A 25713-nucleotide genomic window follows, 5' to 3' on the forward strand; every position below is an offset into this window, starting at 1 on the left:
CCCAGCCCATTTATGGATAGTTTTCCCTCTTTGCCTGAGGTCCTTGGCTGGTCATAAGAGCCAGAAGAACCAATAGCCTGATTCCCAGCCCAGAGCTCATACCTTTCATTAAAAAATAGACTTTTATCCAAATTCCCAACCAAGATGCTTTCTCTATTCCCTAAAATATGCTATAAATTTGGAAAACAGAAATATAAAAAGCAAGAGGATGGCACCAATTTTATTTTATGAAAACCTATTATAATATTAATTCAGTAATAATGAATATTTGATAAAATAAACAGAAAATAGAAATTAATAGATAACTGTATAGTATCCAGGGGTTCCATCCTTAGTAATATCATAGAAATACAAAGAACACAAAAGATACAGATTAAATGGGCTCAATATTTCATACATGTATTTAGTAAAGTCATGAGAGTTTATATACATCCAAAACTAATATTCTCCACCTTTGTAACCATTGACTCTCACAATGACCTATTATTTTTTCTGGATAATAAATTTTTATATGGAGAACTGCATTACTTTAAAGAAATTTAGTATTACGAGTAAAGATAGAAAAACCACCAAAAAAGCACATATGTCACCGATTTACGTATATTTTTGTCTTTCAGGGAAACTTTAATTCATTTTAACTTTCTTTAACTCAAAGTGGTTTAGTATTCTTTCTTTCAGCATATGATTTTTTGAATTAGTAAAGTGAAAGCATAAGAAAAAGAGCTTGATATGGTTAAGTATTTTGAATGTAATAGCATTGATCATTTTAGCAATTAATAACCTACATTTCAACTTATATTATCATATTGCTTTCCAGAAACAACTCAGTCTCTAGAGACTTAGAATGCAAAGGATACTGAAGAATTAAACTATAGTATTAAAAAAATATATTTCAAGAGTACATTTAAAATGTGTTTGAGGGGCTTGATAACTAATCAATACTGTTAATTCCCCATATTTGGAATTTCCCCCATGCACACACATATGTCTACACATTTTTGATAAGCCTTTACTATGATTATTGCACAATAGAAATTGTAAGAAACAAAAGAGTAATATCAGTGAGAGAGAATTTCACAGAAAATACTGATTACATTTGATATGGTTTGAAAACTGGCTTTGAGTGAGTATCTGCTTAGAGAAATGCTTGGAGAAAGAATGTCCTTGGGAACAATCATAAACAGAAAACTCTATAGACTGGATTTACAAAGAAATAAATATATACATAGTCTATAAAGGCAATGTCTTGAGAGCTATGCTGGCAATTTTCCAGGAGCTCTGGGAACATGCCTAATTTCCATCTAAATTTGCACACATCTTTATTGCAATCTCATACCCTGTGAAGATTTACTCACTCTCATGTCCTTTGGCACAAGGGGAGAAATGAGATGTTTCTTTCTCTCTCTCTCTCTCTCTCTCTCTCAGAACAGTCAAATCAGTGATGTCCTTGTAGACCATCAGGAGTCTAAATTGCATTCCTTAAGACCTCTCCTCGGCATCACTGATATTTAAAAAATGGAAAAAATTCAGTCACTGCACAACTGGGAATGACAACAAATAATCTCCATCCTGGGAATTGAACTGTACAAATGAAATACTGAGTGAGACTACATTCATTGTAATCTCTCTGTAACTCATCCCACCTGTGCATGAAAAACCCATATTATCAAATAATTTTGTGATGAGATTGCTAAAGTTGACACCCCTTCAAAAGGATCACTTTCTTGCATGTCCATTTGAAAGTGCATTCCATTCAGTTACTCCTATCCTCTCTTCTTCTGTTTTCTTCCTCTCAGAGTCAAGTGCCCAATTCTAGAAAAACCCTCCTGGACTAATCACCATTGTGTCACAGTGCTCGGTTCTCACATTTACTGCTAAGTTTTTGAGAAAAACTTCTTTCTCTACTTCTTTGACTCCTCCCACCCTCTTGTAATCTGTTCCTGTCCCATAAAGGATGGAAACTACTACTTAAATGTCACCAAAAACTTATGAGTCATCATTCCAAGGGTGTCCTTCAACTCTTATCAAATGATGATGGTGAAGACCATGGTGCTGCTGATCACAGTGACACTGATGGCTGACCTCACTGCACAGGAACAGTGCCACAGCAACTCAGCAATTCCCATGTGTTAGCAAATTCGTTCCCGCAATAACCTTTCCTTTAACAACATTTTTTTAAGCAGCATCTCGAAAAAAATTGTACCTTTGAGAAATGGGCTGATTTTCACCGGGGTTGCCCAGTGAGTAAGTACTTGACTGCTTTGCAGCACTTTGTATAGTTTCCATTTTCATGAATAACTCATACTTTCTTCCTTGTTGCCCTCCTACCCCATCCTGCCTGGCTGTCCTCCTGGCTCATTCTCCCTCTGTTAATTCCCTTCTTCCACGCATCCTTCTCATGTAGGCTCATCCACCCCTTGATATGATCATTTCATACCATATCAATCATCTACTCCAGATGACTTCCAGGTTTTGGATTCTGGCATAGACTTTCCTCCTATTTGAGGGCATAGGTGGCAATGGTGTCCTTTTTCTTTTCCCTTCCCTCCACAGATCTCTTGCTCTCTCTCATCATTCCCAGCCAATCTTGGAAACACGCAGTTTCTGTATAAATACAGTTGACACTATGTCTTATGTCCTTCTACCTCCCTTTTAATTTCAGCTGTCCAATTGAAGAATCGCAGTTCCTACATGATAAGAGAAAAAAATTAAAACCAAGAACTTAGAATCAGAAAGTCCTAAATATGAACGATGGCTTGGGAACTTACTGTGTGTTCTTGAACAAATTATTTTATCCTTGTATATCTTGGTTTTCCCCTTGATAAAATGAAATAATACAGTGTTGTTGTGTGGACTAAATGAAATCATAGATGGAGCTCAATAATATAATGATTCCCAAAAAAAAGCCTTTATTATATTATTAACCTCAATTCTTGACCCCAGATTCTTCCCCAACCCACTTGTCATAGAGCAATTCAAAAAATTTTCATGATTTCTTTTTATGACTAACTTCCCTTAAGCTTTCATGATTTTATTCCGGTCTTCTTCTCTAGGTTTACTTTCCATTATAGTGTCTATAATTTCTCCATCCCACCACCAATGCTGAATCCTTATGGCTCATTTGACATGACTTCTCTTATCCCTCCCGGGCTTTTCTTAAATATTTCTCTCTCCTCAATAGTTCTTTCAATATACGTTGAACTTAATATTTACAAATCAAAATTCAATCCTTCTTTTAGGATAGAGATAAAATTTCAGACAATCGAAATTATTGTTTCCTAGAATCACCCAGCTAAGATGAATACATACAAGCGTAAGTTCTATTGATCAAAATCTGCCCTTCATCGGTATTGCTTATTTAAGTGTCCGTCTCACCACAGACAGAACACAGGCCCTGCTGATCTTGTTTAGGTTATCTCATTTTCCCTATCCAGTGCTCTGCACAGAGTCAGCCCTTGATAAATATTATAATATGTTTAAATAACTCAAATCCTTTCAGACTTAATATCCTCTACAAGTAGTAACAGGGAAAAGTTTCAATTTTCTTAATATCAGAGTCTCCTCCAGGAAGACTTTGGTTTTTCTGCAAGGTCTACTTTGCTGTGCTTATTGGGATGAGGCATCCATACAAGGAATATGAGACCCATAAGGGGGCATATTTAAAAAAACAAACAGATGGTAGAACAGCACTTTAGAAAGTGCTTTCTAAAGATAGTTGGTTCAGCTAATTGTTTGTCAGTGATTGAGGCATATGAACTTGAAAGGGGAGCTGAATTTCTTAGGACAAGAGAGTAGACTTGAAGGAAAGATGGTTTGATGTTGAGGGAGGACAAGGAATCTATGTCTCTGGGAAAAACAAAGATGTCTAATGGGCATTTTCTTCACATGCTGCCTGGTGCAGTCAAAAATAAACTACCTTTCCAACATGCCCCCTACCCACCCACCATGAAATTGTCAGTTAAATTCTACATTGCCTTCAAAGCACAATAAAGTTCAAACTGGTTCAGGAAGGATGTGTTGAACTGAGGCCTTCTTCAAAATGGACAAGATAAGCACTTGAGTGGATCAACCATTTGGGGATGATATTTATATAATATTTAATAAATATACTGTGTTTCCAGGAGATGCAGATATAATAATTTAGTGTGATGACCATCATCTGGTCACTTTTTTTACTTTATACCCCAAATCCTATGTATACCTGAGTAAGTATCATCACCACTCAACCAAACATTTATGGAGAGTCAACAGAAGATAGTATTCTATTAAGTAGAAAGAAAAAAAAAAAACTACTGTTTTTACCAATAATATCTCCCACTGACAATATCCAGGTACTGTTCTAAAAGTTTATTATCTCATTTAATCCTACCTATAGCTCAATATTACCCGTATTCCCATTTTACAGGCTTAGAGGCTTAGAGCAGTTGAGTAATTTGCCAATAATCCCACAGCTAGTAAGAAACAGGGTCAGAGGTTAAGTCTGTTTTCATCTACTTTAATGCAGATGTTTTCAACCACAGTATTTACAGCTATTAAGGGGTCCCAAAGGTGTATAACATATAAAATGGTTACAACGTATTTAGGCAGATTAAATAAATACTTCTTGAATGATAACCCAGAATGTTTGGATTTGAGTTCCTAATTTCAATTTTCAGAAATAAAAATTAGACATTTGAGACTTAAAAATTCAAATTGTCTCAAAGTCCACATGTAGCATTTTCAACCACTGGTGGGCCTGACCATCTTTAGACAAAAGGAATGCCAGATTGACCACTGTGCTGAACAGCACTAAATAAACCAAATAGATTGGCTGCTTTGGTGAACCAGGTAAAGACAATCTCAACATGTATCCATAAATTATTACTAAAAAGCATTCTTTGAATCTTTAAAAATTGTCTACTTTATTTTCTTGGCCTTCTAGTAGCCTTTTAATTAACATCTTACTTGATTTAGAATACTTTTTCCCCATTGCCTACAAGCAAATACAGTATATAGTCTAATATAATTTTTAATTTCCTCTGCTGTTCTGGGTTAAATGGCTATTATATTTTCACAATTTCATTTCGAGGTAGTCCTAAATTGTAAGCCAGTAAATTGTTGTGTTTCTACATTATGAATTTCCTAAGACAAACATCATAATTGTGTTCCTATTCCTACTAAAAAAAAAAAAAAATCACAGTTTATTCTTAGGAATCATTTTGATGAGAGAAAATCCCTAGGAATTATGCAGAAGTGAAGTTAAAGTTGATGCTGTTCAAGTAAAGAAAAATAAGAAATTTTGATTGGGAATTAACACAAGAATTGCTCTCTCAATAGAGACTTATAAATTATATAAATAAATAAATAAATATATATATATTAATTTGAATAAGGCTCAGAGTTCCAGGAGAACACATAGCAAGAAGTTCAAAGTTAATGTAGACATTAAATACTGCTTCAGGAATAACACAAAGGCCAAATGATCTGAGATAAAGGAATGCCAGTCATATGTTGAATTTAAAAACAAATAATGTCCTCTTATTCAATCTGTACCAACCCTAATTACATAACAGGATTTAAATTTATGTGACAGACATAAGTGAATTCACATTTTTTTTACCTTGTCACTTTATTCCATAAGTTAATATGGGCTTCACCTGAAGGAAAGAAAGTTACCAGAATGCACTATTAGAGAATGCAGTCCTTTACATGAGAAATCTTAGTGGTTTATATTAGGTTCTTGGTATGTTGGTATGGTATATAATTACATGATTAGGTAGGTTTGTTCTTAATCCTCTTCTATGTGCCCAGTAGACCAGAATGTCTCTTTTGGAGGTTAAGATACAAATTACCTAATTAAGACTTACATTCTGTATAATAAAAATCACATATATGAAATTTATGCAGTACATAAATGGTTATCCTGCGTATTCCATTGTGTTGTGTTTTTTTATAGAAGAAACAATAAAGTAACATTTTGAGAGCTATTCTATCAGATTTTGCTTTTTATTTTGAATTTTAACCTAGTTTACTTAAAAATACATACTTTTATGTAGGAGACATGCACCTTAAATATATATTACATAGGAGACCATTTCAAGAACATTTGTATGAATGCTAACTATGTAAGGAGAATGTTTATATGGGTAAGAAGAATGAAGAAAAAGTGACTTGCTTTGTGTTACCATGAAAATCTATTTCTTCCTTTATTTGAAAGAGAGAACTAAATACTTTATAAAGGTGAAGTTTTTATGGTAATCTGCTTCTGAAAAACATTCTAGCTCCTCATCCCAGTCTCTCATCCTACTCTTCTCATCATACCTTCTCCATCTATTTCCTCTTCCAAAACTCTAACAAGTAGCCTTCAATTTCAACTTTGAACCGAGCATTCCACTAATGTCTTTTTGCTTGGTGAGATACTTCGTGTCCACAATTCTGTCAAAAATGAATCTATTTAACAGAAGTCATTATTCCATTCAATTATTAATAGCACAAATAAATGCACATCTGCTATATATCAGATTCTGTTCTAGGTTCTAGAGAGACAGAAGTGCATATCAGATAGAAAGATCCTTGTCCTCATCCATCCTGATTTCTCATTAGGAATTATTTCCTTTGAGTTGATCACGTAAGCAAGCCAAACCCACATCTACACTCCCGGGTCTCAGGCCAGTCCTAACTGTGTCAACATAAAGTAAATTTTAAGCTTTTCAAGGCCATTTGAAGGGCCTCTATTCATTTTGAAAATACATGAGAAAGCTATAAGAAAACACGTGCTTTCTTTGGATGGCTTAAGGACAGTAGAGTACTGGTGTGGAAGTGGAGTGAAAGGCGGACAAGCTCAGGGACCTTCTGACTGTGGGAGTCTGCCCCATTACCAAAGCCTCACAGCTGGAGAACAAGGGGACTGGGCTCTCACTAAAGAAAGTGATGCCAATAACCACAAGAGAGACTTCTCCAGGAACAAGGTAGAAGACAGGATTGGTGGTTCTAGCTCTATGAGTGAGCCTCACGGATTCTGGGGGAGGATTGATTCTGACAGAAGACAGAAAGAGAACTGAGAGCTTGTCAGGGGCCAGCCCCAATAGTGGGGACTTTTGCCGTGGGAAACAATGACTGAGGATATATGTGTGAGGATATATGAAGTCAGACAAGGAATGCTCTGGAATCCCATCATGTAGCACCACTGTAGGCTTTGCAGGGGTCCTGACAAATGGGGCCTAACTAAATGGCAGGTAGAAGCCTCAGACTTTTCTCTCAGCAAAACTTTGGGAAGCAGAACACCGAATGCACACCACTTTTCTATCAGCCAAGCCCCTGGAGTTCTTGAACATTTCAGAAGGTAGGAGGAGGCCTCTTGGCCTCTCCCTATAATAGACTTCCTGTTAATAAGCATGTGTGGGGGTGGAGTGATGTACTGAAATAAGGAAATTATTACCAGACTTGTAATTTAAGATATTGAAGAAGTACATTCAGGTTGCATTAAGTTAGTATCTAATTAGTATTTATCATTTGTTTGACTTCTTTATATTTACTCTTTATACTGAGGAGGAGGAAAGTTTGAACAACAACAAAAAGATGCTTAAACTCTGAATTGAAAGGGGACATCCAATTTTTGTAACAACTCTTCTTCCTGACCCTATAAATATAAACCAAGACAGAAAAAGTTGAAAAAAAAAATGTGCTGCTTCCTGGCTCTACTCAACTTTCTGCTGCATTTTACAACTACTCCCCACTGTGCTATCCTCAGAGGAGATAAAGGAAAGCTGTTTATTACCAGACTTTTCCCAACCTCCATCTTCTTATTCCCTTGGGTCCATATACTTGAAGACCGTAATTGTGTCCTAACTGAAATAAATCTTATATGGAATATCTAAGTTCAATAAGGAAGCTAAAACACCACCGCACCACTTTTTGATAGAGTGGACAAAATAACTTTTGCCTCTGAGGACTTCCAAAGGGCAAACGAGTAAGAGCATCTAATACAACAAACTCATTAACCTTTCTTTCAAGGCCTTGCAGGATCCGATCCCTACCCACCTGCACCCTATCTCACTCCTTTCCCTGCACACATCCTTGACTTTGGATGCTTTGTTCTTCTTTCAGGTCCTTGTACACATTATGCTGCTATATGCCACAAAAGCTTTCTCCACTATCGCCTCTGCACAGAAACTTCCCTTCACCTTCTCCACTAGTTGATTCATCTCTCCGATGAATTAGAGACAGATCAAACTCCCTACTACATGCTATGACGGGAGAAGCTTCCAACACGGTTACTATTTTGCATGATGATTACATTTTCATGCCTTTTCTTCCCTCAAGATTGTAAGTTCCAACAGACCTGCATTCCAATAGAACGGCTAAGATCCTTATTTCCTCGTTCTCCATTGTGTATCTATTCCTTGTACAAGGTAGTTATTTAATTAGCATTTGCTCAATGACTGAATGAATGGAGGAAGTGAAGATCTCAATAACCTGTAATAGTTGTGTCAGCAGTAACGAAATCATATGTTAAATGAGTAAATTCAAATTCCATCATTTATAACCATAGAACCAACAACACAAGCATGGAAAGGGGAGCATGAAACATAAGGGTAGCTCATACAAAATATGTTTTAGTGTTCTAATTAATTACAATTTCCTATGAATCAATAGTATGACAAACAAAATCACTGGCAGTATAGTGCCCAGAATCATAAGAGATTCTACCTTTACAGTCCAAATTGATCCGCATGTATCAAGAAAACTGTGGAATGATATTTTTGTAAAAATGCCAATAAACTGGAGCATATTCAGAGAAAAGAAATTGCCACGAGGAAAGATGGAAAGCCATTGCAGTCACTGAAAAAAACTATCTTGTATTTATTAATTCATTCATTCACTCATTGAATTCATTAAATGAATGTGATTGAGTGTATCATAGAAGGCACAAATCTGGGTAGTTGGATATAACAGCAAGCAAAGGAGACAATGGTCCCTGCCCCATGTAGCTTGCGTTTTTTAATATAATAAACAAGGGAAGTAGAAAATTGAACAATTAAAGGGATCCAGCATGCTAGTGTGGGAAAAGGGTGGGAAGACATGTTAAAGCATTAGTACTGTAATGAGAGGTGATATTGGATCAAAATATGGAAGTAAGGAAGAAAGGCAACCACAGGGATATTTAGGGAAGAATGTCTTAGCCAAAGGAAACAACGAAGTGAAAGTCTTACCTCAAGATAGAGATTGCCTGGCATGTTGGAGGGCCAGTCACAAGGCCAGTGTGGCTGAGGCAGAGCATGTCAATGGGGAGAGTTCAGAAGAGGCTGCCTGAGAAGTAGCCGGAAGCCAGATCACAGAAAACTTTGTAGGCCATGGCATGATATCAGTGTTTCCTATGAGATGAATCACCCAATGAGTCTGGGTAAAAATCTATGTAAAGTGAACCAAAGCATGGAAAGTATAAGACGGTAAAATGTAAAACTCCATTTTAAAAGCATCACTAAGAATTAACATCATGAATAATAGAATGGGCTATCTCACCCATGGGCAAAATTATTATTTTTTAATTCGTAACTTTAATAAAATATGTCTTGAATGTATATCCTTTAATCCGTGTCCAGCTTATTTGTGGGAAAATGGAGGCAAAAGACAAGAAATACAGGTGGAAGGAGATTTCAGGACCTCATAAATTCTATGTAATTTTTCATTTTATCATATTATAATGCAAATATCCCTCATGGTGAATCAGAACTTAGGGGAAAAGACCCTAAATAACAGAATTTTAATGCAGTTAGCATGTTTTAAGTAACATGTAATACTATATAATATTTTAAATATTATGATAAAATACATAATTATAGGCTTATAACAGGGATATATACACTATATGTGAATGTATTAAAAGAGAAATATTACATAAATATTAAATATTATAATATTAGTACATGATATAATGAACACTGTGTCACAAATGTGAATATATGTCATTTAAGACAGAGCATGATTTGCTTCTTACCATTTTTACCCCACTGGAGCAGGTCTGTTATATAATGAAAGCAGTAAGATTTCCTTTTCCAATCAGAAGATTTTACAAAGTGAGATTTTAAAAATATATCTTTTGAAAACATTTTTAAATAATTTCTAAGTGTTACATAGTTTCTATTTGTTATCCTAGTTGAAAATAACTAGAGGAATTTAACTTGACAAAAATGCACCTCAATACACCATTCAGCTTTTTAAAAATAAAGCTACTTCCTATATTTAAGCTGTGTATCCATCCTGTGAATTCTTTATGAGGGAAAAAAAATATACAAAAGAACACAGGCACACACACACTATACCATGCCTCTGCACCCCCTTACACACTTTCTTAAAAATGTTTCCATTTGCTCCTCAGAAGTCACCAAGTAGCAAACCTAAGTGATTAGACTAACTCATCCAGCTCACTAGTCAATTTAGAAAGAGAAGAAGGTCTTCAGAGTGAAGCAAGTGGACAGATTGAAGAACAAGGAGGGGGGTAATGTTTTCTGGAAGTAGCTCTTAGAAATCCTGTTCACAGCCTGGAACTGCATAAATTTTCTCTGCATATGTTATTGCTACCTTGGGGGCCATGATAGCATATGCATTTTGGTTTTTTCAAAAAATAGATATATGTACATGAATATGTGTGTTTAATGCATAAATATTATGATGATTTTTCTTTCATGGGACTCTGTAGTCCCTTTAGACTGTACTATAGTATATACAGTAAATAAACAGTAATCCATTGAGAATGCATATATTTTTTAAGAAACTACAATATAGGGTTGACATGGGGGCTGAATATTATTGCCCAATTTAGAACATCTCAGAAGTGAAAAATTATCAAGCAAAATAAACTCAGCAAGACAATACAGACATTTGGTGGCAACACTGACTCCAGCAGAAGAATAAATATGAATATATAAACTAGAACACACAATCTCGGAAAAGCAAGAAAATCACACTTACACATCAGTGTAACAGCTAGGAAAGTTAAAAAAGCAAATTAATGTATTGTTACAGGACATTATATAATACGCTTAGAAGAAAATATAACTGCTGGTCAGGTGATTTTAATAAAACCAGTAAGTTTAGTTTCTTGAACACCTGTAGGTTATTATTGTAAAAAGAATGTTATTATTTGAATGTAAATTTAGTCCTTGATGTATTTTGTTTTTTCAGGAAAGGTATATGTTCAACATACTCAGTCTTACTATTCTTTGTATACATGATAGAACAAGATGATAAAAGCAAATGATTGTTATATATTTGCTTTCTCAGTAAGTTTCCTCAAACATAGACTGACAAATCTAATATGAATCCCCAGAAATTCAGTTACTTCTAAGCGTCAGTACTCTGGAATACAGAAAATAAATATATGATCAATGAAATGAAATATGACAAAATGTTTCATATTGATGTTTTCTTCCTTCAAAAATGCCTTTTTGGTTAATGCCCCAAGTCACTTTTTCCATACATTTCTTTTTCACAATGTATAGATTTCCTAGTTCTGATCTCAAGTTCAGGGAGCCTGGGGAGAAGTGGGAGATTTCTTCAAACCAGGGCTGTTCCTCAGCCTTTCACATGAGAAAATTGTTAGGAGCATTAAAGTATTTCTGACTATGCTGCATTCCTTTGTTCAGAGTGAGTTTTGGGAACACATCCTTTTCTCATTATATTTCCATAAAATATATTTGATCTATTCTATTCTTAGAATACCTCTGATGTGGTCTGTGAGTGGAGTGCAGTATAAAAATATTTCTTTTTTATATGAGACAAAATGTTTCCATTTCTTAGACACATAAAAAAAAAAATTCACTATATAGCACTCTAAGAAAGTAAAACTTGTCCAATACATTTTCGTACTACTCAAAACAGACCACAGAGGCCCCCTCTTCCTCTATTGTAGTTCAGAACCTCACCGAAGGCATGGAGCCCTCTGCAGAACAAAAGGAAATCGGGAAGAAAAGAGGAGCCAGAAGAACCGGGAAAGATTCTGGATAATCTGACTAGGAAAGCAAGTTTATATTTAGAAGAAACGAAGTAAGTTAACCCTCTTCCTTTAAGACTAAATGAGCTCAACTAAATTTGTATTAGGAACTAAAACATTGTCAAAAATTTTAAGTTTAATGTGAACAGTTAATGTTTCCAACTGGCGGCAAATAGTTGAAATGTTTGCTTGGTTAATTCAATTTAGAAACCACTAGAAGCCAAACAAGTCTTTCTTGCAGTTTTCTACCACACGCCCTGGATACACAGCACCAGGCCACACATCTACAACATGGCCTGGTTAGGGCTGTTGATCGTTCATTCCAGGAGCAAGCCATTCTTTTTGAGAACATTTTCTTCAAATACTTGTCTTTGGCATTTCCTTCCTAAGAGAACGACTATCTAAATCTAGTTTGTCAGGGTCCATTTGAAACGAAACATTAATCCTGAAGAAGTGCCACTCACAAACTCACTCCAAAACCAAAGACGAAAGAAATCTACCACTAACTTTCTTTGATTACTCATGTGATTGCACATGTACAATGTTTATGGTAAATATAAAGGTCTGTTTAAGGCAAGACTTTGGTGTCTCTCACCACAACATCCAGCATGTGCCATTCAGTGAATGATATGGTAGTTACCCAATAAATACTTGCCAAAAACATGAATAAGCGAATGAGTTGGGAAACTGGACCTCTTTCTCTAGTCCCTTAATCGCTGAAGGGAAAATATTCAAAGTGACAATCATTGGTCCAGTTAGACTGAGAACTTGCTGATTACCCAAGAAGACCCTATCCTTCCCAGATGAGATGATTGACTATGTATTTGAAAAACAATGGCCCCTAGCAAAAGATACTAACATTGCAAAAGTTACAGACATGTCTGAATTCTTTTTGTAAGACATAAGTGCAATGTTTTAAAAAGTCTAAATATTTCTGTACCAGAGTAAAATAGTGACTATTGCTATAGTGTTAGGCTTCCATGTAGCCTCCCATGTATCACAGATTCAATGTCATTGATACTATTGCTATTGATATCAGACCAAAATAAACAGAGATATGAACAGTGAGTTCTGCTAAATTGAGATAGATGCAAAATCATGCAATAACATAACAGACTTATGAAGAAAATGGCAGTGGGACAAAATACCCCCAAAACTTATGAGGGACTCAGAAATCTAATGAAAATGGTAGCATAGTTTAGACATGATAAATGGTTAATAAATGCATAAATACTATAGCAAATGTCAATTTACCTTGAAAAAGATCTGAATTTTGCCTGTGGAAGTGAGTCTCAGAAGGATTTAGCTCATGTCTTATTGTGAGGACGTGAAAGAAGGACTGCATGAAATGAGACAGAAGGGTGTGGCTCCTACTACACGAAGCAAATATGGTGGCTAGCAGGCACATGAGATGTGTGTGGGTGTGTGGGTGTGTGGGTGTTGTGTGTGTTCCTAAGCAACTTGATTCTATGGCTTGTGGTTTTCTATGTTTACTCGCCTTTTATTTCTCATAGACAAAATTGTGCAAGCGGGAGCAAAATTTGCTTTATGCAAATTGTTCCCTAATATATTAATCACATTGGAACAAATTCATGTCTTCAAAATGAGTGTTACAGCAGAACTGCCTCTACCATATTCCAACCGAATGAAAGAGAAACTCTGACATAAATCTCAGCCTAATCAACCCAGGATTATTCTAGCACAGTTTGCATTTGATTCTTACACCCTAAATAAAATCTACTTTATCTAGATGTTAAACTCTTTAAGAGCAACAGATATTCAGTTGTATAGCCAAGAGATCTTTCTCCAACTTCATTTAATATACTTAGATTCAATAAAATACTGTTTAGTGAAAAAGCCAGAAAAATCATTGCAATATACTACTCCAATCTGACTGCAAAAGTAGCAGAGCTAAAACAGAAATTATAGCATAGAACAAAGACATTGTAAGGTCACTGGAGTTTGGCCCTTGAGACCTCAAAACTGACACACACATATATGTATTCAATAAATTACACACCAGCTATGAATCTAATAAGAAAATAGGTAATGCTAAATTCCCACCATTCTATATAATACTGAAATTTACTGAATCTTAATTATGAAATTCTTTTGAACGTTGATTAACCTAAACTGATACTTTGCTTCTCTGTTTGTTGTAAGTTAAATGGATATACAGATCTTGACAGTTTCATGTTCTGATTATTTTGGCTTTTTAAACACAGGTCTGCAGAAGGGATTGCCCGAGAATTAACCATTTATTCAAACCTCCAGTATGTGAATCATTGTTCAAAATCATACCTAGTATATTGTTTCAAAATCTGCTCCTCCTTTTATGTTACCTATGTTAGTTAAGCCATTTGCCACTAATATTGAAAAGATGAAAGTCATCTTTTCTCTTTCTTCTCCCTAACCACTGTTTCTTCCATTTTCACTGAAAATTATTTACTTATTTAAGTAGAAAGCATGCGACTCTCCCTCATCCTGACAAAGTTTACAAAAAGAAAAATGTTATGTAATTGAGACAAAATAACTTTTATCCACATGCATACAAAATAAATGTCAACTGAAAACAATATTCAGAGACTTCAAATTAAAAAATGCAATAATAGAAAAGGTACTTGTTGTCAGAAATCCCAATATTTCATAGAGAATACTCTTGAAATCAGTTTACACCAGCATTGTTTAAATAGATTATTAAATTTGAAAGTACAAAGTTCAAATCAGATCATGTAAGGTCAGTAAAATGGTGGATATTTTCTTTTTTCCATTATTTTCAGAGACATTTTTTCTAGTTATATGTGATATTCAGTCTTTAAGTATGAGAAACGGTGCATTTTTGCCCAGTTCAGAGCTTACCAGTTTCTTTTTAGTGCATGTTAAAGAAAAAGAAGTGTGTTTTGCTAACACAATTGTATAGAAATTAATAGAATGAATAAATATTTAATTCTTTAGAATTTCTATCTTTTTACAAAAAGGGAGGCAATAGAGTTGGTTCTTCTACATGGTAAAATTTGTTTCCCCAGCTTCAGTTATTTTTACCTCCCCTCTCGTGTTTACTTCAAACCCACTGACCACTGTGTATTGTTTTTCACAAATGTTTCCACATCTGCCCATCACCCACCTTGTTACTTACTTAATGCTTTTCTTTAACTATTGGTTCTTAAGTAGATTCTAAAAGCAAACTTCATATGACTATGACAATGGATAACCAGAATCATACCTCATATAATGGGAGTCACTGTAAAATTTGCCTCAATGAAACCAAAAATTCTTATTAAATTCCATCTAGAAATGGTGACCATCTAGAATGGCTTAGTGCCCGAGTCCTGATGGCTCATTTGATTTTCTTTCAAAAAGGATATTTGCAATTGCTAGACAGGAGCTAAAAATATGGAGTGGAAGACACAGTAGCACCAAACAGAGAACTTTTTCTTCTGCAACCAAAAGGAATGAAAGAGAATTGGACAGAGATTAATTTTCTCTCCATGTGAGTCTTTAGAATTTAAGGTAATAGTCACATTACACCTAAAATCACCTCCCAATTGCCATCGGTACACATTCCAAATTTGGGAAATCACCAGTGTAGGGCAAAGAATATATACTATTCCAGGTAGCAGCTACCCACTCTGGAATCAACTCTGTCTACTTCATCTGAGACCACATGCAAGCACTATGACTTCCATGAGCCACAGATTTCTCAATAAAATTGAGAATTTGGATTTTGTGGACTAGGCTAGTCTATGAAAACAATCCCCTCACCCCTGCCATCTCACTGGCTATATTGGTATTTGTTGGTTGTATTTGTAGTTCTTGTTCAAACAACAAAATTATTTTTCCTTTCCTCTTCTAGTTCTGTGCAAGTCCACGGGGGTCATTTTCCTACCACTCTCTGGAATAGCACTGGTTATAGTGACAAAGGGAAATCACGCACAGCCTCTTAAAGTTTTTGTCCAGGAATAACATTTGTTACTCTGCTCACATTTCATTGGTGAAAGCATATTTTGTGGCCACACTGAGTTCAAAGTCCATAGGGAATCTGACCGTCTCCTATGGTCTGAGAAGGTGGAAGTGCCAAAATATTTTGGACTATTCATAGCAGTGCCCATCAGCTTAATGTTCTCTACAGTCCTTGGTATTGATTAAATTCTGTAGTGACAAAAAAAGGCTTATTTTGCATTTAATGTATGAGATTTCTGAAATTAATCAGATTACTTAGTTTGAAGGCTTTTTAAAACATAAAATTGAGGGGCGCCTTGGTGGCTCAGTAGGTTAAGCCTCTGCCTTTGGCTCAGGTCATGATTTCAGGGTCCTGGGATCGAGCCCGGCATCAGGCTCTCTGCTCAGCGGGGAGCCTGCTTTCCTCTTTCTCTCTCCCTGCCTCTCTGCCTACTTGTGATCTCTCTCTCTCTCTGTCAAATAAATAAATAAAATCTTTTTTTAAAAAAATCAAAATAAAACGTGAAGTTGATATTATAGTAATGGACCACATAGTATTCTTCAAAGATCCACTATTAATCACAGTAAAATTATCAGGAGATTAAAACCTGATAGAAACTATCCAACCAGGATTTTAAAGATTAGAAGTGAAAGAAAAAAAAAAAAGGATTTTTTGTTTTGGTTTTTGAATGTTATTTAGATAACACAAAAACACATGACCCAAATCAGTTTGATGCTAGTAGGAGTTGTGCAGAATAAAAGAAAATGAATGTGTTTAAAAACTGGTAAACGTTAGGAAAGTTTTATAATCATTAAATAGCTAAGGTCTGAGGTTAGCGGAAAAACATGGTATGATCTCCATTAACGTGCCCTCGTTCTAAATGTACAGGCTCACATGTCAGCCATGGGCTTGCCATGCCTGGTTAGATTTGTCTTCTTCAGTTACCACTCAGTTACTAACATAACCAGGCTCAGTGCCTCCTCCCCAGCATGGCTTGGCCGTCACATGTAAAAGTGATCTGGTTTGTTTAAACAGAATATTTTCTTACTGTTCTCTTTGCTATTATATATCATAGCAGAAGGCTTTGGGTTAATAAACCACTGCCCACATGTCAAAATAGGTCACAGAACCTTCAAGGGAACATCAAATCAAAAGATCGATAGTATCACCATAGCTTGCGCCATATACTTCGGAATGTGACCACTCTGCCTTTTGGTCCATTGCCAATATATTCAGTCTTTTGTGAGTCTCATATTCTTTGAGTATTGGTCTTCTCTCTCCAACTTGATTAAAAACTTCTTGAGCACAGAAACCAAGCTGTGAGCTTCTTTTTGGGTCAACCACAATACCTAAAACAGCATTGAGCACATAGTTAAGGTCCCCAAAGCTTTTTTTTTTTTTTTTTTTTCCTGGTGACACCTATTTAAAACACAGGGAGGACAGAAGATTTTTATGTCTTCATTCGAAAAAATATCTTTGAGCCGTAACCGCATAGCCTGGACTGTGTAAAGTTTGGGTAAACAACAGAAAACAAACTACAAACCCTAGAGCAACAGTTCCAGTCCAGGTCCATTTTGCCTCCTATGAGACGTTTGGCAGTATCTGGACATAGTTTTAGTTGTCAAAGTTGAGGCGGGGGTGCTGCTGGTATCTAGTGGGCAGAGGGCATAGAATATTGCTAAATGACTTCCAATGCACAGGGCAAACCCTGCACCCAACAGTTCCCCAGCCCAGAATGGCAATTGTCCCCATGTCAGGGAAGTCTGGCCTCAGTAGACTCGTGTGGCAGTCAAGAGTGGAAAACAATTTTAATACAGGCTTACTAATAATGATATTGCCTTTCCCCCCAAAGTTCTTAGTAGTGGCAATTTTAATACTTGTATCTCATTAAATAACGCGGCCCTGATAAGGACAACTCCAGAGGCAGACACATGACAAAAACTGAATAGAGGAGTCAGTAAGGAGAATTTTGTTATTTTGAAGACTTTTGTGAATGCAGATGTAAACAGTTGTTTCCAGTATTTCCATAGTAGAATTAGCATCTTCCTCATTAACAGAAAAAAAAAAGATAATAGTACATGAGGTAAAGTGTAGAAAAGCTGTATTTATACTACAGTTGTATTTCTGAATCCCTGATAACTACTGTGGCTACACCACAGCTTCCAATGTAGTTAATGGTCTAACACTCAAATTCTCTTTGCTCAAGGGTTTTGAGAAGAAAAGTAAGTTCCTATGTAATAGTGAATATATAATACAATAATAACATTTCAAATGGGTAAGCACAGGGATTTTTTTTTTAACGAGATAAAGAGGAATCATCATAAAGCAGAATAATTGGAATTCTGCAGCCTCACCTTCTTGCCAGTACTCCAAAGTTCTGTTTCAAAATCATGGGCTCAGTAGTTTGATGCAAACTCACATTTGTTTGACAGTAGAATCTCCACTAGGAGAGGGCTAGCCTAGAGTTAAGGAATGTCCTGCACGTGACCTATTTATATCTAACCTGTGGGGCAAGTGCCAAAAGCTAAGAACCCCATTTATATCCATTACCACAAAACGTCAATAAAATGTTAACTCTTCCCCATCAGAGTTCCAAAGAATTTTAACAATAAAAAGTTTCAAAGATACCCATCATACTTTCTTTCCCATATGAGAGCTGCTAGGAAACCTATTTTTCTTTGTATGTTGGTGTCTGCTTCTTCTCTCTCTCTCTCTCCTCTCCCCTCTCATTTTTCAAGTGTCTTAGAGAATATAGTAGATGGCCCAATCCGCTGTTTGTATCTCTTTTTCTTTTCGACCCTACCTAGAGTAGAATTAGAAAACTCTTCATCTCTCTATCTTTATATTTGTTGATCTGTTATTGCATTTTACCTTTTTTATTGTTCTGTAGCTATATGTCTCTTTCATTCAGTCGACCCTTCTAAAGAACGAAACAGATGCCTTCCTTGTTTTAGTAACTGAATTGCCTTTCATTTTAAAAGTTCATGCATTTATTTACACAATTCTTTAACATATAATTATTGAATACCTAATTATATTCCTGGTTCATGTTAGGAACTGAGACTATGATAATTAAAATATACATTTATTCTTCTTTTTTCATTGCTTCTACCCTCATGTGTCTTATAGTCTTTGGAGAAGATAGACAAATAACTGGGCAATGATATCACAGTGTTATAAGCTCTTTGACAGCATACGTAGATTTCTATGAGAGAAAACCAGAAGAGGCAACTAAATTGGTCCTAAATGAGCTAAGTCTTGGGGAAAATCTGCCGGAGTTTTTGACATCTATGCTAAAATGTGAGGAATTAGGCAAAATTAAGATTGGTCATTCCAAATGGTGGGAACAGTATACAGACAGTGACATGATCAGGTGTATATTTTCAAAATATCATTCTCTATTCCATTCAGTGCTAAAGTAGGGGCAGGATTGGAGATGAAAGACCATCCAGGAGCCTGTTGTTCTTGTCCCTTTAAGAGTAATATTGGCTTGAGAGAAGAGAGACAGAAGAAATTTAAAGAGATGGATGTAATTATTGTTAGTTGAGGATAAGGATGAGAGAGGTGAGGTTCATGTCAAGATTTCTGACTTGGTCAATTAGTAGATGCTGATAACATTCCTTGACCTGGAGAACCAGCAAAAGGAGCAGGAGTGCAGAAGCTTAAAGGGAGATAGAATAAATTGAGTTTAATTGTAGCCACATTCCACATTCTATTTGAGTTACATAGGGGCCATCCTCATGGGGAGGTGTGGAAATCAGCGTGCAGTCGGCTATTTGAGTCTGAAACACAGAAGCAAAGCAAATGGTAAATAAAAGCATATGGTAAATAAACTTTGGACATAAGATTTTTTCCTTAATGGAATGAATATACTGTGCATATAATAAGGCCATCATTTCCAATATAGATAGAGAAGTAGAGGATCTCTAGTCCAATTCTTGGTAACTATCATCAAGGGCTTCGGCCATTTTCACTTATCGTCATACACTTGCTTTCCTTATTGGTGTCTTTGTCAAAACGTTGGATCAAAATAATTTTATTGATCTTTTATATTTGTATAGACTTTAACAGTTTACTAAAGTTCTTTCCCATACAGCTCTGGACAAAGTCTCAAATCTGCGAGCTGGCATTGGCTAAACAGCCTAGGGCCAGGAAATCAGGATGGAACCACAGAGCAGGAGTTCTAATGAGATTGCTGCAACTATTTATTCTGGGGTCACAGCCAGTGTTCAGAACCAGAAGTCACAGAGTTAACCAAGCCAAGGCCCAAGTTCCAAGCCAAGAGTCAGAGCCAAGGCTATGGGCAAAGCCAAGAAGCAGTCATAGGATTAGCACATCGGAACAAGCCCCAGAACTGCTGTTGAACCCATGGTCCTCCCTCAGGCCCTGTGTCCTTTGGAGGCATTCTCTTGCCACAGACTGGCACTCTTAGAGGAATTCTGTGGATGAAGTGGGAATGGGACAACTGAGGATTTCCCCAGCTTTTATAGGAACTTCACCTTGGAGAACACAACCAGAAACCCATCAAAACCATCTTAACAACCTTTTCCACATTCTCTTAAGACAGGTAAGGTTATTCAAAACAAAACAAAAACTTTAAGTATTATTTATAAATTTATTAAAATTCCCAGATGCATAAAATCCCCACATTATTTTATATTAAATTAAAATCAACAAGAGAAAATCATTTAAGTTTGGTTGGATTTCTTTCAGAGAATCTTAAAAATATGAAATCCCAAACTTCAGTTTCAATAATTCCCCATGACATCTCATGCTAGGTCTTCCTTTATTTGCCCTCTTCTGAAGAAATTCAGTCATAATCCCTAGATTATTTCCTTTATGTTTCTCTCAACTTTGATGTAACCAAAAGATCCTATGATACACCCAGGTAAGAAATCTAAAGTTTTACTAAACCTGCATTCTCAGTAATAAACTCAACAAAATAGATGTCTTTTTAAACACAATTTTAAATAGATAATACAGTCAGATGGGTCAACGATTGAAGAGTAAATTTTAAAAGTATAGGATGAAACTTCCATTGTCAGGTTGCCTCCTCTGTTTAGTTGCAGACCACTGTCCGCAAAGGTAATCATTGTCTTTAATTTCTGGTTATTTCTTTAGAGCTTTGTTATGTACACATAAGCACAAATAGACACATGTTCTCATTTCTCCCCCTTATAAGCAAAACACAGCACACTAAGCACATTGCTGTGAACTCTTATTTTTCCATGTAAATTCAGAAGTTTCTCATTTCTTTTTAGAGTTGTGTAGTATTCTAATGTATAGATGTACCATAATTAATTTAATTAATTTAGTTCAGTTACTTAGTCTAGACAATTAACATAGACACTTGTTTCCAGTCTTTTATTATTTCAAGTAATACAACAATGAATAATCTGCTGCCTACATCATTTTGCATATATGCAAATACATATGTAGAAAAAATTACCAGAAGTGAAATTGATTAATTTTAATAGATATAGCTAAATAGCATTCTATTGCATCGTAATTTTCACTTTTCTGAAGCCTCACCAACACACTTTTAGACTTTTGCCAATCTGTAAGTGAAACACTGTGGTCTTGATACGGTTTAGTTTTTCTTTTACTGTGGGCATTATTGAGCTTCTTTTCATATATATAAGAACCAATAGTATGTTTCATTTTCACAACTTTTGCCCACATATGAGTTGTTGGTATTTTTTAATCATTGATTTCTACCATGTTTTTTAATTAAGGTATAATTGACATATAACATCATATTAGGTGCAGGTATACAACATAATTCAGTGAATATATATATTGAGAAATGATCACCACAATAAGTTCAGTTAACACTCAGGACTACATACAGCTACATTTTTTTCTTATGACGAAAACTTTAAAGATCTAGAATATGTTTGTGGCATTTGCCTTTTCCCCACAATGTGAGTACTTTTCCCAGAGTTTCATCTTTCAACATTTATATATTGTTTTTGGCCATGCACAAATTTTAAAATTTTTTGTGTCAAATATATCAATTTGGTTTTGGCTTTTAAAATAAAATTGGAATAAAAGTACACCTTAACATTATAAAAATATATCTATTTCTTCTCCCAGTCTAGCATCATACTTATGTTTTCTAGTGAATACACTAGATCTGGGCACAAAACAAGAATGCCCGATCAATACCACTATGATTAACATTGTATGAAATGTACTGACCAACAAAGTAAAAAAGAGAATAATGAAAGTGAAAGCTAAGGACATATCTGGACATAACCAAAAAATAATTTTTAAGACTCATATGAAGAAATCTTGCAAATGCTACTGAATGACAAAGAAAAGAAGACTTGAGCTAATGGAAAGAGATACCATGCCCTCCGACTGAAGACCCAACCTCATAAAGACACCAATTTTCCTTAAGTTAATTCATATATTTTTATGTATAACCCTCCCCAAAATAACAACTGGGTGTTTTTGTGTTTGTTTGTTTGGTTGGTTGGTTCTATCTTGCTTTTTCCTGTTTTAAGAAATAGACAAGATAACTATAATATCCATATGGAAAAATAAACACATTAGAATATACAGGAAACCTTTGATACAGAAGATCAGTAAAGATAAATTAGTTCTACAATATATTAAAATATATTCTAAATCCTCAAAGATGAAAAGAGTATATTGGTATTACATGAATACTAACAGAGTAGTAAAATAGTGTAGTAAACTGAAAATAAACCTAATATATGCAGAAATGTAGATTCTGATAGAAAGGGCATCTCAAATCAGTGGATACAGGTGAATTATTCCACAAAGGCTGCTGGGACTCATGGAGAGTCATCTAAAAGAATACATTGGACCTATACTTCATATACTCTAAGCACCAGGTAAATTCAAAAATATTTTTCAAAAGAAGAAAAAGGAGGAGAAGGAGAAAGGAAAAAAGGGAGGGAGAGGGGGAGGATTAAAGCACTAAAAGTACATCGTAGGTGTTTAACCACCTTGAAGTGGAAAAGACTTCTATCTATGAAACATACATTTCCTAAATTTTGTGAAGTTTTTTTCTAAAAACGTTTCTAAAGTTTTTTTCCTAAAGTTTCTGTACAATTTTCCTGAAGTTTCTGTACAATTCAAAAACCTTAGGGAGACTTTTTTTCTTACATAATGTCAACTGATGTCAAACCCTAGGCAGACATTTTTGAGAAAACAATGAATAATCTCTTTTTTTTTCAAGCAGAAAGATATACACTGGACTATCAAAGGACTATAAATGCAGGGAATAAGACTTTAAGGTTGAAATGCAGAAAAAAATTTTTAAGTGATCTTTCAAGTTAAGTATGTTAAGCCTATATATATATGTATATATTTAGAAATAAACTCTTTTTTTTAAACAGACTTTTAATTATAAAGATTATTTATTTATTTGACAGAGAGAGAGAGATCACAAGTAGGCAGAGAGGCAGGCAGAGAGATAGTGGGTAGCAGGCTTCCTGCTGAGCAGAGAGGCCAATGTGGGACTCGATCCCAGGACCCTGAGATCATGACCTGAGCTGACAGCAGAGGCTTTAACCCACTGAGTCAGCCAGGCGTCCCAAGCCCCTGTATATTTTTAAAACAACATGGACAATAGTGGTTTAGAGTCAAAGATATAGTCTTAAGTTTCTATTCTTTTTCTTACTGACCATATGACCTTGGAAAAATTACTTAATCTTTCTGAAATTTAATTTTTTAATTAAAAAATGGCATTAATAAAGTAATTCTATCAAATTCATCCAGTTACTGCTTGGCTCAAATAATCTTATCTGAAAATACTCCATAATCTGTAAAAATGATATAAATGTTCATTGTTACTTAATATGTTATATATTTAAGCACCGCAGATGTATATCTATTTTAATATAAGAAATTCTGAGTAATCAAGCATATGGAGATACTCTATACAGCATCCTAGCAATCTTGGAATTCATAGGGTACAAGTTAGAACAAGTTTATTACTGTCTATGAAACTCCACTTTATTGATTTGAGCTTTACTATTTAAAACTAAATTGGAAGAATATGTAGAAAACTCATTATTCCAAATGGCATACTGTCTTCTGCCAGAGGTCAATGGATAGAAGCAATAGCAGGTGTCATGAGGAACTGTGGCAGAGGCAAATGCTTAATGCCCATCACTGAAGTCAGTCACATACCAGAGCACATAGCAGAGTCTTGGCAAGGACACCTGAGCTCCAGAAGAAGCAAAGAAGGCAGCATCTCATCTCATTCTGAACTACCACCCTTGTACCAAGCCTTTCTACCAACAGCATCCAAAGGGTCATGCTAATGGCAAAACAGAAAATGATGGCTTCTTCTAACTGGGTTTTTGTAACACAGAGGATAGAAATTTTAGATACAGTGTGTGACTTGCACTTCTGACAAGAAAAAAAAAAAATTTAAGTAAGGATACTGGGGAGGGAGAGTGGCTTTGATTTTGCTTCAGAATCTTAATCTAATTGGCAGGCAGGGCCAATTTAACCCAAGAAGCCTTTTTTTTTTTTTAATTTTTTAAATTTCTTTTCAGTGTAACAGTATTCATTGTTTTTGCACCACACCCAGTGCTCCATGCAATCCATGCCCTCTCCAATACCCACCACCTGGTTCCCCCAACCTCCCACCCCTCACCCCTTCAAAACCCTCAGATTGTTTTGCAGAGTCCATAGTCTCTCATCGTTCACCTCCCCTTCCAATTTCCCTCAATTCCCTTCTCCTAACTCCTCTTGTCCTCCATGCTATTTGTTATGCTCCACAAATAAGTGAAACCATATGATAATTGACTCTCTCTGCTTGACTTATTTCACTCAGCATATCTCTTCCAGTCCTGTCCATGTTGCTACAAAAGTTAGGTATTCATCTTTTCTGATGGAGGCATAAAACTCCATAATGTATATGGACCACATCTTCCTTATCCATTCGTCTGTTGAAGGGCATCTTGGTTTTTTCCACAGTTTGGCGACCGTAGCCATTGCTACTATAAACACTGGGGTACAGATGGCCCTTCTTTTCACTGCATCTGTATCTTTGGGGTAAATACCCAGCAGTGCAATTGCAGGGTCATAGGGAAGCTCTATTTTTAATTTCTTGAGGAATCTCCACACTGTTCTCCAAAGGGGCTGGACCAACTTGCATTCCCACCAACAATGTAAGAAGGTTCCCCTTTCTCCATATCCCCTCCAACACATGTTGTTTCCTATCTTGCTAATTTTGGCCTTTCTAACTGGTGTAAGGTGGTATCTAAGTGTTAATCCAAGAGCCTTATGTACAAATACCCAGAAGGAGTCTTGTATTTTAGAAAAAAAAAAAAAAAACATGATTTACTGAGAATAATTAGTGATGAAAACAATTAATGATGAAAAAGATATATAGAAGCTAGAAATATTTATATACTCTAAAGGACAGATAGTATATTCTGATCTCATTGTCAGTTCTCAAGAACAAAATAAATTAAAAATTAAATAGATAAATAAATAAAAACTTTCCCTTTCCATCCCCTGTAAAGAAAGAAAATAGAAGACGAAAATCTTTTGCGATCAAGAAAAAATATTTGGGGCACCTAGGTGGCTCAGTGGATTAAGCCTCTGCCTTTGGCTCAGGTAATGATCCCAGGGTCCTGGGATGGAGCCCCACATCAGGCTCTCTGCTCAGTGGAGAGCCTGCTCCCTCCCCCCAACCGCCTGCCTCTCTGCCTACTTGTGATCTCTGTCTGTTAAAGAAAGAAAGAAAAGAAAAGAAAAGAAAAGAAAAGAAAAGAAAAGAAAAGAAAAGAAAAGAAAAGAAAAGAAAAGAAAA

The sequence above is a fragment of the Mustela nigripes genome, chromosome 3 (genome assembly GCF_022355385.1).
Source record: "Mustela nigripes isolate SB6536 chromosome 3, MUSNIG.SB6536, whole genome shotgun sequence".
Lineage (NCBI taxonomy): Eukaryota > Metazoa > Chordata > Mammalia > Carnivora > Mustelidae > Mustela > Mustela nigripes.